Below are 12,531 nucleotides of genomic sequence, written 5' to 3' on the forward strand. Positions count from 1 at the left end.
CTGCACTAAGCCTGCCTGCCTGCCTAGGCCTAGTTCTCTTTTTTCCTAGTACTGTGGTTTGGCAGATCTGAAGCCCGGTTTCCTCATCTGTAAATTCAGGTGCCACTTCCAGCCCAGATAGATCATTCCCGGACCAACTGAGACAGAGACCTGAAAGTACTAAATCTTGGTAATGAATGCCAGCTGTTATCACTCTTTCTCACTGTCTTTTCTTCCTCCCACATGAATGGAGGGATATAGAAGAAATATTCCCAATCTCCCCAAAGCCCTATACAGATCACACCAGCATCCCCACACATATACATACATACATACATACATACATGTTCACACATGCATGTATATACACCAAGGTCCTCTTGCTAACTGCCCCAAGGCCCTCCATCAAAGCCTTTCTCTGTGTAGAGGTAGCATGAAGTCTGCTATATACCAATCCCTCCAAGGTTTTCTGAGTAGGATATTGATATGAGTCATACCAATACACATACACAAAAAGAGAGAGACAGAGACACACAGTGAGAGACAGAGAGAGACAGAGAGGGACACAGAGAGAGAGAGAGAGAGAGAGAGAGAGAGAGAGAGAGAGAGAGAGAGAAACAGACAGACAGACTAGTCCTCTAGCACACAGCATGCTTTCATCACATGTAAAAACCTAGCCTAGCAGTTAAGATTTATAGGGCCATACCTGCTCTGGAACAATTACCTTGTACCAGCCACCAACACACACACACACACACACACACACAGAGATACAAGAGACAGAGACAGAGAGGGAGACGCACACTGTCACACACACACAGAGCGAGAGAGAGAGAGAGAGAGAGACTAGTCCTCTAGCAATCCCAATTGAAAGCTAGCATGCTTTCATCACATGTAAAAACCTAGCCTAGCAGTTTATTCAGATTTATAGGGCCATACCTGCTCTGGAATTACCTTGTACCAGCCAAGCACCTAGGTGTGCTGCACACAGAGGACGTGATAGAGGATCCACAGGCAGTAACTGCTCCACCCGAGGTCACTGGCCCCAGAATACAAAGTTCTCCAGCACTAGACTGCTGGAGGCCTGGGCTGTAGCCAAGGCTGAAATCAGGGGAAGGGGCGCCGCCTCCTGAGGCCATCATGGGCCACTGGCTGCCTAGGAGGGCTGGGCCAGAGAGGCGGGGCAGTGGGTCATGCAGAAAGTAGATGAGCAGTGGCCTAGAGCCTGTTCCCTGGGCCCTCAGGGATACACAGGATTACAAGACAATACCTGCTAGAAAGCAGCTGCAGACTTTTGTGGTGAATTTTGAACATACTGCCACTTGAAGTTCAAGGCATAAAAATGTTACTCAGAAAGTAGAATGGTACCTGGACAGGCTGCTTGGTAGGGACTGTGCCAGGCATGATGGAGGGCAAGGGTCACATTACCCTGAAGGCTGGTTCACTACTACAGTCACAGGAGGCCTCTGCTGCAACCAGCCTCTCCCCTAATTCAATGCACTGCCAGACCCAAGACAAGGCTGTCACAGACTAGAGAGCACACCACGTTGTTCCTAAGCATCTCCATAGCTAAGCTAGCCTTTCCCTCACTGAATGAATCCCACTGCCCTCACAGGCCTACACTCAGGACCTTTTAAAATCATGATCAGCCAGAGAGATCCAGCCACAAGACAGCTGTGGACCCACTGGGTCCCCTTAGGGCCCCACAGATGCAGTGACAGCCAACAGAGTGTTGAGTTCCAGGGTCTGAGATAATTCCAGTGATAAGGTTGACCAAGTTGCACCTGCGTCTCAGCACATTCTCAAAGCTGAAGGGACAGAACCCTCTGCACAGCTCAGGGAGTATCATAAAGCTTGGGGGTCAGGCGAGAGAGAAGCAGAGTGCGTAGGGTGGTAGGAAGACCTTGGGTGGGCACTGAATAGTGTGGTACCCTCCAAGCCCCCCAGGATTCCTCCTTTGGGTACTAAAGGGGACCCAACCTGTCCTGGCATCCTAATCTAATGTGACCATCCTCTTTCCTCACAACAGTGCCTCTTGGGAAGGTGTTTCCAGGTACATCCCTTCAGGCTGGCACTATTCCAGATGTCTTCTGTCATTCTCATCCCAAAAGATAGCATGGCTAGAGAGAGTAGAGGGAATGGGGGGCAGGCTTTCACTTAGACCACACAGTACCCTATTAGGGGAATACTTGGTTGGATGGTTACCATGAAGTCCTCGTAGTTGACAGTGGTTCAGACTCTAATTTAAATCCTCTGAGGGAAAGCCCTCCTACTTGGTGACATCAATAGTAGAAACCTGAAGTTTGCATTAAGCCTGAAGCTTCCAGAAAGTTCCTTTCCTTCTACATGGGAGAGGCACTCTCTGATTCTGCAGGCTCAGCAACTGGCCCAGAGCACATGCCTCAGGGGACACCATACTGTCTTCCTTGGAGTGACACACAAGTAGAACTCCTTTCCTGCCCACAGAGATGGGGGAGATGGCAAAAGAACAAGCAACCCACTGCTTCCCAAGATCCTTCATCCCATGTCCTCTTCAGACCACCAGCAGCCTGAAGAGGCCTGTTTGCTGTTTTCTGCAAATGCTGGCTAACAGATCTCATTCTTGTCTCGGGTTGTGCGTTAAAAACAGGGAAATTCCAGGAGCTTGAAAGAACCCAGATGTCCTTCAACAGAGGAATGGATACAGAAAATGTGGTACATTTACACAACAGAGTACTACTCAGCTATTAAAAACAATGAATTCATGAAATTCTTAGGCAAATGAATAGAACTAGAAAATATCATCCTGAGTGAGGTAACCCAGTCACAAAAGAACACACATGGTATGCACTCACTGATAAGTGGATCTTAGCCCAAAAGCTCCAAATGACCAGGATACAATTCACAGATCACATGAAGCTCAACAAGAAGGAAGACCAAAGTGTGGGTGCTTCGGTCCTTCTTAGAAGGAGAACAAAATACTCACATGGAACAAATATGGAGATAAAGTGTTGAGCAGAGACGAAAGGAAAGGCCACCCAGAGACTGTCCCACTTGGGGATTCATCCCATATACAGTTACCAAACCCAGACACTATTGTGGATGCCAAGAAGTGCATGGTGAAAGGAGCCTAAAATGGTTGTCTCCTGAGAGGCCCTGCCAGAGCCTGACAAATACTGAGGCAGATGTTCACAGCCAACCATTGGATTGAGCGTGTGGTCCCCAATAGAGAAGTTACAGAAAGGACTGAAGGAGTTGAAGGGGTTTGCACTGGAAGAACAATACCCACCAGCCAGACCTTCCAGAACTCCCAGGAACTAAGCTATCAACAAAGGAGTACACATGGCCCTACCTGCATATGTAGCAGGGGATGGCCTTGTCATACATCAATGGGAGAAGAGATAGATTGATAGATGCCCCAGTGTAGGGGAATTGAGGGTGGGGAGGTGGGTGTGGGTGCGTGGGTGGAGGAACACCCTCACAGAAGCAGAGGGAGGGAGGATGTAATCGTGTGTTCCTGAGAGGGAGGGAAACCAGGAAAGGGGATAACATTTGAAATGTAAATAAAGAAAATATCCAATAAAAAAGAAAATTACAACATTATATGGAAAGAAAATAAAATAAATTGGAGGATTATAAAACAAAGAAACAAACAAATGGGAGAATAGACTGCCGTGACTGCCACTGAGGACGTGTAAGTAACTCCTCTCCGGTCACAGTGAAAGAACCACAGTGAATGAAGGAGCCACAGTGAAGCGATGGGCATCTAGCACACCTGTTTCTTCCTTGCTACTCAAGGCAGCTCTTGGAAAACTTTTCACTTCATCCTGCTCCAGTTTTCTCCAACACTGGATCTATGAACTCAGCATTCCTCCTTCCAGACAGAAAACCATAGAGCTGAAATGGTGCCTACAACAAAATGCCAAATGAGGCAGGGCAAAGGTCCTACCATCGCAGGCTTGAGGTCTGTGGCCCTGCCCATGTGAATTCTACAGTGAAGGGGTGGGGGAGGCAAGCTCCCGGTGTCAGCAGATCATCCTACAGGGTCCTCTCCTTCAGAGGCACCTTTACAGGTGCTTTAGGATGAGCTAACAGCAGCCAAATATGAGCACAATATCCATGCTTCCCTCAGAGTGGGGGCTCTGAACTGATAGGCATTAAGTCCCCACTGTGGAACTGAGCTGTGACTTTCATCAGAAATATGGGGTGACAGGTACTTAAACACTGAAAGTACCCAAAATAGAAAACCTACAATTAAAAAACAAAAAACAAAACCAAACCTCCTGACCTCCATCAACTCAGGGTCTCCCTCAACACCCTGCGCTGAACAGCAGACAGCAACAGTGCCAGTGGTCACATGTTCCAGATATGTCAGAGAAGTTTCAATTTTCCCAATAAATCATCAAATGTCCCTGGAAATTCTGCTTCTTCAGACCTGAACTATATCTTGCAGGCTGCCTCCTGTAACCAGAAGCAGCATAGAATTCCATGGTCAGGCCCGTTTGAGCCCGGATACTATGACTACTAAACTGCTGAAGAGATGTGCTCCCTGATAGAGCAGCCTGGCTGGGGAACAGGGCAGGAAGCCCTGTAAGTGCCACAGTCAAGTGGCAGGCCCTAGAATGTTCCTTATGGAACTTAACTATATCTGCTTTTACAGAGTAGTTAGTAGAGGGGTCACAAGGCAACATCCTGCCTCAGGCACTGGTAGCCAGCAGTCTTGACTACCTGTGCTGACTCCAGTGTTCTGAAAAGCAGCCAGTTGTGCAGTAAGAAGGAGGAACAGCTCAGAAATAGGCCCTAGTGTCTACCAAACTAACCAACAAAACCTACTTCCCTCTTCCTAGCACCTCCATGCTCCATTCCCACTGCCCAGGAATCTCAGCCTCAGTCTGTCCTCTCCCTGGTGCTTTGGTATCAGCTACTGTAGCCTAATGACATGTCCTTTCATCTGTCCCTTTTGGCCGCCAGATCCTGGGGCCCCTGTGGTCGTGTTTAGTTCACCATGAAACATCCTAGAGAGAGCAGTACATCCGCCAGAGGACGGCGGCCAGGGAGGAACGCTTGGCCAAGATTTTCTGGTTCACCCAGCCTGCAATTGCTTGCAGTGGCCCAGGATGACTGGTGTGAGGGGGGCTGGGAAGAAGGAAACAGGCTTTGTTGGTTAGTTGGATGTAGGGGTGTCACAAGGTAACAAGAGAGGACAAGAGATGACCACAACAGGGACCCGGGCTGCATGTACAGCTTCAGCAAAACACTAGAACATTATAGCAGCTTGAGCTCCAAGGGCTCTACGTGGCCCTGGGTGGAGCTGGGCCACTTATAATCATCAATGGCTGTATATGGTTCCACAGTGCTCAGCAAGCCTCCATTCAAATGCTACAGGAAGGGGAAGCCTGCTACATAGAGCTTCTATGTGTGCAAAGAGACTCAGATATAGGAGGCAAGAGGGCAGGTATCTCAATAGCCTGGAGAATAGTAGGAAGAGGATAAGGGACAGGTCACAGGGACTGCTGACATGGGATGGCTGCTTTGTTCCTATGCCAGGCCAACAGTGCCCTCTGGTGCAAGAAGCCATCACTGTTAACCTGCTGCCCACACCCCCTTCCAACAGGAAAGGGCACTTGCCCTGATTTCTCCACATCCTTTGGGGATCTGAAATGAAATGCTTTCCTAGACACCCATCTCCCCAAGCTGGCTCTGACAGTCCTATTTGGGCAGCTATGGTCCCTTGAGCCACTCCATTCTCACCCACTGAGTTCCCATTGAGAGGCTTTCCCTGGAATAACTCTATGTCCTCAGCCAGGTACACTTGACGTCACAACAACTGGCTGATCCATTTGTCTCCTCTTACTGGGCACGATGAGTACCTCAGGCACAGTAACTTTAGCCTATTTGTTCCTCTACTGTCTCTGTAACACTCTCCATAATACTTGGCACCAAATTAAATATATGCCTGGGGCAGGCAATAAAGAATGAATGCATGGTGAATGAATGAATGAGTACTCCAGGTCACACAGTGAGAAGAACCGTGTGAGGCTGTTAAAATTCATTCAGAAATATTGTGGAGCGTTTAGCAAAGATTAATAAGGTACAGTTCCTTTTGGGAACAATGCACCCAAACGAATAGTGTATAAAGTGTCCTCTCCACAAAGCTCAGAGCCCAGTGTGCTGCTGGCAGACACAAGAAAGGGCAAAAGAGCAGGGCAGTAGAGAACACCTGGCAGACTAAATGTTTGTTTCTGCCCCAAATTTACATGTTGAAACCCTGACCTTGGACTTCCCAGGCTCCAGACTACGAGAAAATACGTGTGTTGTTTATAAGCTCCCTGGTCTGCGGCATTTGTTAAGGTAGCCCAAATGGACTCAGACACAAGCTAAAGGTAGGAACTAAAAAAGTCAAGTTTCAGCCGGGCATGGTGGTGCACGCCTTTAATCCCAGCACTTGGGAGGCAGAGGCAGGCGGATTTCTGAGTTCAAGGCCAGCCTGGTCTATAAAGTAAATTCCAGGACAGCCAGGGGGCTACACAGAGAAACCCTGTCTCGAAAAACCAAAAAAAAAAAAAAAAAAAAAAAAAAATGAAGACGCTGCCAGCCATGAGACTATAATGATAGGTCTACAAGCCTAGGAAGCCAAGCATCGATTGCAAACATAAGAAACTGGAAGAGGTCAGAAAGGACTCATGGCCTTAATGGATAGGGCCCTATTTGATGCCCTCCAAAATCTTGGGTGTTTTAAGCTTCTCAGAGTTGGTCTTCTGTTGTGATGACCCTGAGAATCAAGCAATCAGAGTTCTCACAGGTGGCCAGAACTCTGTAGACCCTATTATGGGGCTAGGAATACATCCAACAGTACAACAGTACTCTTCTCTCCTCTGCTCATCCTGCTGCAGGCTGCAGGCTGCAGCTGCAGCTGGGGTTTCAGAGCATGTAGCTATTTAGGACTGGCTCAGCCGGGGAAGGTGAGTGGGAGGCAGCAGAAAGAGAAGTGAACAGTGATGCTGTGGCACACGGGGCTGCTGGGAAAGCTGGGCTGAGCCAGGAGGAAGGCCTCTGGGGGCAAAGACTTCAGAGTCAAGCCGTGGAAGACAAGAGAGGGGAAGGAGAAAAATGGAAGGAGGAGAGAACATCAGAGGAGGAAGGCCAGGTAGAGGTAGGGGCAGCAGGAGTAAATCTTCTAGTCAGCGTCCTAGGAGCCGGGGCAGAAACCTGGGCTCTGTCTAAGCCGAGAGTTTGCATGCTGGCAGAGGGAGTGGGCTGTGCCACAACCTCAGAGGATGCTATGGAGGAACCTCACAGCACAAGAGGAGATGTGCTGCTATTGGCAGGAACCATACTACAGGGTTTGGGGAAGGAAAGAGTGAAAGTGGTTAGTAAGTCAGGAAAATGTTCTAATGCCTGTGAGACACCTGGTAAGAGGGAATAAGAGCCCCACAAGGTTGGGAGCAGGGAGGAGAGAGGCAGTGAGTGGACAGGAAACAAAAGGCAGGAGGACAGCACCTGTTAGATGGGAGGCAGAGGCAGGAGGACAGCACCTGTTAAATGTGAGGCAGCGGTAGGAGGGAGGGCTGACTCTGGGTTCCAATAAATCAAAGATCACAGAAGCAGGGGAGGTAGAGGCTGGGAGCTCCCTGAGGAACCCAGAGAGCTTGTGTTAACTGCCAGTTTCAAGAGTGGATGGACAACTAGATAGAAAACTCAGCCAGAGCTAGATGGGGGAGTTGTCCCCAGTAAGACAACATGGAAACACCCATGGACTTGTGGGCAGGCCAGCGCAGAGAGAAGACACAACACAAAGACAGCCAATACCCATCAAGGGGCTGCTCTGAGAAATGAGGAGTCCAAGAAAGAGGGCATGGAGGCACAGAGCTCTGAGAAGCAAAAGAAAACCAGCTGCCAGAGTCCATACCGCAGAGCTCCTTGGTGGCTGGAGTTGTCCATCCTGGAGAGACGGGAGTCAGGTGGGTCAGGAGAGGGAAGGCAGGGGTGAGTGGAAAGCTAAGAAATCTAGTCACTCTATCAAGCTGCCTAAAGTTTCAACAAGAACTTTTATAAAATTTAAAAAGATGAGAAAGTTAGGAAAGCTAGAGGGTCCTAGGCTCAAAAGGCTTTTGTTTGTTTGTTTGTTTGTTTGTTTGTTTGTTTAAACAGGTCTTACTTTATACCTATGGCTACCCTGGAACTCACTAATAGCCAAGGCTGGTATCAAACTCCTACTGCCTCAGACTCCTGAGGCAAACTGAGAAGTCTTTCCTAAAGAGTGCAAATCACAAAGGCAGCTGGTGACGAGACTGCAGATGACAGAGGCTGCACTCTAGGGCAGCATGTGGACTGTGGTCATAATGCAGGGGACAGAGAAAAAAAATGCAAGAAAGGTTCCACCCAGCAAGAAAATTGTAGCCCCTGCAAAGTCCAGCACTCAGTTCTGGTGTCTCAGAAGGTGGGAATGGCAGAGGCTGCAAACACAGGCAAAATGAAATCTGAGGAATTCAGAATTACTCCAAGTTCTCTCCCCTCCACAGCCTGGGATGTCCCAGTCTCCAGGAGTGACAGTAAAAGCAAACATGTGAAGGATGTGACTATGTGGCTCTGAGTGCCCTCTGCATTTACTTGTGACTCCTCACAGTAACCTGTGACAAGTCACCTGCCACTTCCAGGTCTGAAGCTATGGAGACATTCGGGTAGCTTAGGTTGAGCCAAATACCAGAGGAAAGCTGCCAGGATGTCAGGGCCAGAGTACACAGCTCGGTCATAGGAATCCACCATCCTCCTGTTGGCCACTATAAAGATAGAAAGGAGGCAAGGTCCCTGAAGCAGCTGCAACCCCAGCCAGAAGTGAGATGGAGACAGCAGCCCCACAGCTCCATAGAGCACTAAGCAGGCTCGCTCTTAAGCAGCGAGACAGAAGGGTCCTCCCTTGGATCTCCCGTGTCCCCCTAAGGCCTATTTGTTAGAAGGTTTGATCCCCAGACACTATGTGAAAGTGTTAGAGCAGCAGCTCTCAACCTTCCTAATGCTGCAACCCTTAACTTTAATATGGCTCCTCATGTTGTGGTGAACCGTGATATCTGATATGGAACCCCTGTGATAGGGTCATTTAACCCCTCAAAGGGGTGGTGGCCCCCAGGTTGAGAACTACCACACCAGAGTCTTCAGGCAGTGAGGTCCAGTGGAAGGTCTTTGCTTCACCAGGGCTGTTCTCCCGCAGTCTCCCAGTTTCCCTTCCTGGCTCTGAGACAGCCTGCTCTGCTCTGCCGCAGGCTGTGAACCACTTCTGAGACGATAAGCTGAAGCTCTAAGTTATTACAGTGACAGAGGCCAGCCCAGTGCCACTGCTGCAGAGGTCTGGAAAAGGCTACCTACAATCCTGTCTCCTAGAAAGAAGGCCACTGCCCACACCTATAATCTTCTTCAACCGTCACCTGTCCACATCCCCCTGTGCATTTTGGAATTGCAGTCTTCCATACTAATGATCAGTCAAATGTCACTGGGTAGTTGAGGATATTGCCAAAACAGATTTAGGAATGTTTTAATGGACATTTTGGAGAGAAAAATAATATAAAGAGCAGACACATAGAAAAACTATAATTAATCTCCTCAGAGAAATAAAAAATGATTGCATCCATTAAGAGGCGGCTGTTATTTTAAAAAGCAACAAGAGAGAGCTCTAGGAAATTAAAAATAGAGCTGCAGAAAGGTTTTTAACGTAACAAGTATGATCACAAGACAGTTCAGGACAGCATCATCCAGAAAGGCGAGCCTAGGAAAACAGGGGAAGGTGGAAGACTCATGCAGGGAGTCCACCATCTAGCTACTTGGGAATCCCAGATAGAAAGAAAGCAAGGAGTGGAGAACAGCCTGTGCAGAGGGGGTGCGGGGGGGGGGGGGGGGCTGAAGGATACCCACTTCCTTCCATGTTGAAGGGTCTGTGATTCACTTCTGGCTGCTGAAAGCCCAAGCTGGAAACAGATTAGTAGGAAGCTAGTGAGCTTCCTGTAGCTGTTTCCTAAGGTGATGGTAACAAACGATCACAAACTTGACATCTGAGGACAACAGGGATGCACCCTTTTCAGTTTGGGAGTCCAGAAATTCAGCATCAGTTTAGTGGAAATCTGCTCATGGGCAGGGCTATGGGAAGGACCCATTCCTTGCTTCTCCAGCTACTAGTGGCAGCTGGTCCTCCTTGGCTTGCAGCCATATAATCTCAATGCAGCCTGCCTCTGCCTCCACATCACTTTCATAGTGTAACTCTCTCTCCGCTAAGGACCCCTGAAATAGTATGTAAGGCCTGTCCCCTGTCAAGGCCCTTAGTCAAATATATATAGGACCTTGTATCTCTAGGGGTGATCATAAAATTCCTCTGAGCAGAGGAAAAAGAGGTTACACAGAACAGTCATCAACAGGGATGCTGAAAGCCCCTGGACCAATATCTCCAATGTCCTAAGACAGGCCTTTCCACCCTGAGGTGTCCTACCCAGTCAGACCATCATATTAGTGGCAGTGGGACATAGGCCAGCGCTCTATGCTACCAGCTGTAGTAGCCTGAATGGTTACTAAGAATGCCCAGGTGAAGCCAGAATTCTTCACTTCACTGCAAAGAAGAATTTCAGGATAAGCTGGTAGAAAGCAGAAAAATCAGGAAGGGATTTTAACACAAAGGAAGGGCAGTACACGCTCCAATGGGGTGTGAACGTCTCAAAGAGCTACATCCAAGTGTCTTAGCACCAGCCATGCATACTGCCTTAGTGGTTCTTAACATGCCATTATTCTTGTTTTTAGACTTATTTATTTAAATTTATCTGTGTGTTTTGCTTACATGTATGTAAGCTCTAGAACACATACACACAGGTCGTTGTGAACCAGCACATGGGCACTGGGGATTAAACCTGGGGCACTGGCATTAGCAACAAGTGCTCTTAGTCATCAAGACATCTTTCTGTCCCTGAAATTCCATTATTTACAAGTTTTCTAAGAAGTTTTCTTCCCCCTTTTTTGGAAAATGAGGTCAAAAGGTGGTTCCTCTTTGCCTTAGGTGGGGTCACAATCTGATAAGGTAAAACCATGGGCCTTGAGGGGTTCACAAAGTATGGTACATCTTTTGTCTTTTACTGTAAGTAGACTTTCCAGTCTCTATTTCTTTATTTCTATTTTTTATGTGCATGAGTGTTTTGCCTGTCTATTAAGCACACAATGTGTATGCAGTACCTACGGAGGACAGAGGAGGGCGTCAGATCCCCTGGAATTGTAGTTATAGACAGTTGTGTGACTTGTGGGTGTTAGCAATTGAACTTCAGTCTTCTGCAAGAGCAACAAGTGATCTCAGCCATGGAACCGTATCTATAGCCTCTTTAATTTTAACTATTATCTTTATGAAAGTGTTCAGTCTTGCTTGTTTGTGAAATTCTCAGAAAATGTCAGGTTGACAGCTAGGAAAGGAGGAAGGCCATTCTTGATCATATACAGTTAGGCCTTAGGTTCATTACTATTGTAACATTCACATTTTCTCATTTGAAAAGTCTCTCAGGGCTGGTGAGATGGCTCAGTGGGTAAGAGCACCAACTGCTCTTCCGAAGGTCTAGAGTTCAAATCCCAGCAACCACATGGTGGCTCATAACCATCTGTAAACGAGATCTGGCTCCCTCTTCTGGAGTGTCTGAAGACAGCTACAGTGTACTTACATATAATCAATAAATAAATTAAAAAAAAAAAAAAAAAGAAAAGTCTCTCTCTCTCTCTCTCATATACACACCTATACATATATGTGTATATGTATATGTATATATATATATATACACACACACATATATATCACAGTATATGTGTATGTATGCATTTATTTATATTACTGTGTTTATGTAGGAAACCTCCATAGAAAATTGTGCTGTGATTTTTTTAACTCTTGGTTGCAAGACTTTAACTGGCCTCTGGAATGAGAGGCTCTTTCACCTTCTAGGTCTCCTTAATTTTCCATCTATTTATCTTGTCTAAATCAATCAATCAATCAATCAATCAATCAATCAATGTCTAGAAAATACAGCTCTCAGGCATGCCAAGGCCCTGGCTGCCCCCAGAAGAAACAAAAGGAAGCAGCTGGTGAGCCTCAAGGCATTGCCCAGCAAGCCTGCAGAGCCACCTACAGCGTTAGCAGGCTGTGGAAGGCTCAGGATTTTCCAGTGGAGTGGCTGTTAGACAACAGGAAAGGCAGATTAGCTGATGGGGAGTGGATGAAGCAAACAGCAACTCCAGCAAAGTGAGACGTTAGACAAGGAAATGCTATCAGAGCACACACTTTCAGATGTGACTACTTGATTTGAATAATTTAAAATATAAAAAAGTATGACTACAACCATGCTAGAAGGTTGTAGGGAGAGGACAGGGTCCATAACTGGGACTGAGGAGAGTAGAAAATGAAATAAACCTATCACAGGGGGGAAAATCAATAAACAGAGAACTGAATATCAGGCAGGCTCAGTTGATAGACTGCTTGCTGTGCAAGTATGAAGACCTGGGCTTGACGTCTGATATCTTCTAAAGGCTGCACATAGTGGTGAGTTTGCAATCCCAGAGCTGGGA

At 47.3% G+C, this 12,531-nt stretch overlaps 1 protein-coding gene across 5 annotated transcripts in view; it reads right to left on the reverse strand.

Moving 5' to 3' along the window:
- Positions 1-12,531, reverse strand: part of Pc (pyruvate carboxylase) — a 108,858-nt gene that overhangs the window by 26,279 nt on the left and 70,048 nt on the right. Inside the window, exon 1 of one of the 5 annotated variants that reach the window (XM_021151257.3) lies at positions 919-1,007. The exons of 3 other annotated variants lie outside the window; for them this stretch is intronic. The gene's annotated coding sequence lies outside the window, so the exon portion shown is untranslated. Of the gene's footprint in view, positions 1-918; positions 1,008-12,531 lie in introns of those variants that run through there. One more of the 5 variants, XM_021151258.2, reaches the window with a different exon arrangement.

This window comes from Mus caroli, unplaced genomic scaffold, assembly GCF_978045245.1.
Source record: "Mus caroli unplaced genomic scaffold, Mus_caroli_1 scaffold_20, whole genome shotgun sequence".
In the NCBI taxonomy this organism is placed as follows: Eukaryota; Metazoa; Chordata; class Mammalia; order Rodentia; family Muridae; genus Mus; species Mus caroli.